General features: G+C 42.7%; 1 pseudogene; it reads left to right on the top strand.

Annotated features, from left to right (window-relative positions):
• The first annotated feature begins 3,286 nt into the window (after positions 1-3,286).
• On the top strand, positions 3,287-3,673 carry LOC129633048 (60S ribosomal protein L36a-like; annotated as a pseudogene).
• Positions 3,674-4,024: the final 351 nt, after the last annotated feature.

The following is a 4,024-nucleotide window of genomic DNA, read 5'->3' as shown; positions in this document are numbered from 1 at the left end:
CAAAGTTTTGCTGCTTTGGGATCTGCAACTTTGATGATGAACTGCAATGGAAATAATGTTATGTTGCCTTATTATCTTCTTATTTCTATGTTGGTGTGAACTTACTTTTAAAATAAAATGCCATGATGGGGCTCTTAACTCCAAAATGAGAATCAGATTGTAATGGGAAGAAGTATACAGCCTTATGACAAAACCGTGTCTGATCTATTTAAAGATGACAAGTTAACACTCCCACACAGTTCTTCTATCACTTAAAGCTGTTCTTTCTATTGGTTTAATTAAATGACGCTTATTGTTCTCTTTTAACTAGTAATTAAACACAAAGTGTAGTGTCATTTAGTACCTGGCTTCCATGTAGCTGTTGTTATTGTTGTTTAAAGTCACTGAGTCGTGTCCAACTCTTTTGCGACCCCAGCCTGCAAGACTCCTCTGTACATGGGAGTTTCCAGGCAAGATGCTGAAGTGGGTAGCCATCTCCTTCGCCAGGGGATCTTCCGGTGCCAGGGATTGAACCCGAGTTTCCTGCATTGGCAGGTGGATTCTTTACCACTGAGCTAACAGGGAAGCCCTTCCATGTGGTAGAAATTCTAATTGGTCTCAGAATTTGGGGAGAAATGTTAATCGTGATTATTAGGGGAGTGAAATCTTCTGGAAAGCTGTTGTTCCCTAACCTTATCATCCGTATGGAAAGTTATGGGTAGCCTGAAGAAGCATGTCCAATAATTATCTGAAGTTGCCCAGTCTCTGGAACACACAAGCATGTGGAGCCCATTAGAGTTGGACAGGGTTCTTAGCATGTAGCTGGGAAGATATAACGATGAGAGTCAGACATCTGGGAAGAGAACCCCCAGCCCAACCCACCAGTTGGCTGGTCAACCCATTGGTTAGTCAACCGTGTAGGTGAAGCAACTTACTCAAGTTTACAGTTAGCCAGAACAGCACCAGATTAAAAACCTAGGTCTCCCAAACTGGCCAAATCTGCTTCCACCTTTTTGGAGGAACATTATAGTCACTTCTCTTAAATATCCTGCAAAGCTAGTGATGAATGAATGCTTGGACGTCTTATGAAACACCTAGGTTTCTTTGCGGGACAGCTTTTAGGAATTATACATTCCATCGCCAATGATTTGGTTTCTGGCTCCAAATGGAAACCAAGGCAGATGCCAAGATTCTTATGTTAGGATTGGGGATAAATGGGTTCTCACAGCTTCCTTACGGTGCCAGGACCTTCCATCAAGAAAAAAAATCTTTTCTATGATCACATCAAACGATAAACATGGGAGTGCAGAGACTTCAATATGATGTTTTCACTTCCTTTGGACATATACCCAGAAGTGGGATTGCTGGATCATATGGCAGTTCTAGTTCTAATTTTGAGAGCAATATGGAGAAAAGCATATATTTCTGCTTTATTGACTATGCCAAAGCCTTTGACTGTGTGGATCACAATAAACTGTGGAAAATTCTGTAGGAGATGGGAATACCAGACCACCTGATCTGCCTCTTGAGAAATTTGTCTGCAGGTCAGGAAGCAACAGTTAGAACTGGACATGGAACAACAGACTGGTTCCAAATAGGAAAAGGAGTTTGTCAAGGCTGTATATTGTCACCCTGCTTATTTAACTTCTATGCAGAGTACATCATGAGAAACGCTGGGCTGGAAGAAACACAAGCTGGAATCAAGATTGCCGGGAGAAATATCAGTAACCTCAGATATGCAGATGACACCACCCTTACGGCAGAAAGTGAAGAGGAACTCAAAAGCCTCTTGATGAAGGTGAAAGTGGAGAGTGAAAAAGTTGGCTTAAAGCTCAACATTCAGAAAACGAAGATCATGGCATCTGGTCCCATCACTTCATGGAAAATAGATGGGGAAACAGTGGAAACAGTGTCAGACTTTATTTTTCTGGGCTCCAAAATCACTACAGATGGTGACTGCAGCCATGAAATTAAAAGACGCTTACTCCTTGGAAGGAAAGGTATGACCAACCTAGATAGCGTATTCAAAAGCAGAGACATTACTTTGGCAACAAAGGTCCGTCTAGTCAAGGCTATGGTTTTTCCTGTGGTCATGTATGGATGTGAGAGTTGGACTGTGAAGAAGGCTGAGCGCAGAAGAATTGATGCTTTTGAACTGTGGTGTTGGAGAAGACTCTCGAGAGTCCCTTGGACTGCAAGGAGATCCAACCAGTCCATTCTGAAGGAGATCAGCCCTGGGATTTCTTTGGAAGGAATGATGCTAAAGCTGAAACTCCAGTACTTTGGCCACCTCGTGCGAAGAATTGACTCATTGGAAAAGACTGTGATGCTGGGAGGGATTGTGGGCAAGAGGAGAAGGGGATGACAGAGGATGAGATGGCTGGATGGCATCACTGACTCGATGGACGTGAGTCTGAGTGAACTCCGGGAGTTGGTGATGGACAGGGAGGCCTGGCGTGCTGCGATTCATGGGGTCGCAAAGAGTCGGACACGACTGAGTGACTGATCTGAGGGGATATTATGCTAGGTGAAATAAACCAGACAGAGAAAGACAAGTACTGTATGATTTCACTTATGTGTGGAATATAAAAATGCTGAACTCATGAAAACAGAACTGAATGGTGACTACTAGAGGCTGGAGGATGACAGAAATGGAGAGATGTTGGTCAAAAGGTACAAATTTCTGCTTAGAAGATGAATAAGCTCTGGGGATCTCATGTACTGCCCTACCACATACTTGAAAGTTACTGAGACAGTAGATCTTAAAAGTTCTCATCACAGGAAAAAAGAAATGGCAATTATGTGACATGATGGAGGTATTAGCTGATGCCATGCTAGTGATCACATTGCAGTATCAATGTGATACTGTATCACATTGTATCAAATCAACACATTACACACCCAAAACTTACACAATGTTTTACCTCAATTACATTTCAATAAAACTGGGACAATAGAAGGAAAAAAGGCTCTGTAACAATTCATAGTAGCATCTGAAAGTATTAAATGACAGAGGCTCCTGTGTCTGGGGTAACTAACTGTCTTGGTTTGCCTAAGATTGAGGAATTTCTCAGGAAGTTGGCACTTCTCAGTGCTAAAACTGGGAAAATTCTGGACAGCCTGGGAGGAGATGCCTAGTGTATCTGTGACAGAAAGGAAATGTATACCCTTCCTCGCTGATATACACACATGCACACACACACAGACTTCATAGATCTGAACTTGAAATATTAGCCATTTTATTAGCATCCTGGATACTCTATCAGAAAAAAAGATAAAAAGCCATGCCAGTAGTGCTTACTCAAATATGGTTAATGTTCCTAAAACCTGTCAGACTTTCTGTAAGAAGTGTGGCAAGCACAGGTGCCACAGAGCAGGCAGGGCAAGGCTTCTCTGTATGCCCAGGGAAAGCAGTGTTATGACAAGAGGCGGAGTGTCTAGGGCAACAGACTAAGGCAGTTTTCCAGACAAGGGCTACAATTACTGAGAAGATTGTGCTGAGACTTGAATGCTTTGAGCCCAGCTGCAGATCTCAGAGAATGCTGGCTATTGAGAGAGGCAAGCGTTTCGAACTGGGAAGAGATGAGAACGACAGGGTCAAGTGGTCCAGTTTTCAGCTTCGCATCTTGTTTCCTCCCAAAGACAACAAAATCTTGAGATTATGCTTTTTGTAGAAAAGATAAAAGGATGGTAAAGATATTTTGGTTGAAATCATATTCAAAGTTTGCAAATATATAACTGTCTCTTCTCTATATTATCACGTGGAAAAGATGATGGTTTTTGACCGCATGTAACACACAGCACCAAAGTTTCTGAAAGTGAAAGTGAGTCGCACAGTCATGTCTGGCTCTTTGCTATCTCGTGGACTGTAGCCCATCAGGCTCCATTGTCCATGGAATTCTCCAGGCAAGAGTACTGGAGAGGGTTGCCATTTCCTTTTTCAGGGGGTCCTCCCGACCCAGGGATCAAACCCCAGTCTTCTGCATTGCAGGCAGATTCTTTACCAACTGAGCTACTAGGGAAGCCCTAAAATTTCTGAAGTGAA

Source organism: Bubalus kerabau, chromosome 18 (genome assembly GCF_029407905.1).
Source record: "Bubalus kerabau isolate K-KA32 ecotype Philippines breed swamp buffalo chromosome 18, PCC_UOA_SB_1v2, whole genome shotgun sequence".
Classification (NCBI taxonomy): Eukaryota; Metazoa; Chordata; class Mammalia; order Artiodactyla; family Bovidae; genus Bubalus; species Bubalus kerabau.
Note: the sequence above shows the minus strand (reverse complement) of the source record. Positions and strands in the feature narration are given on the sequence as shown.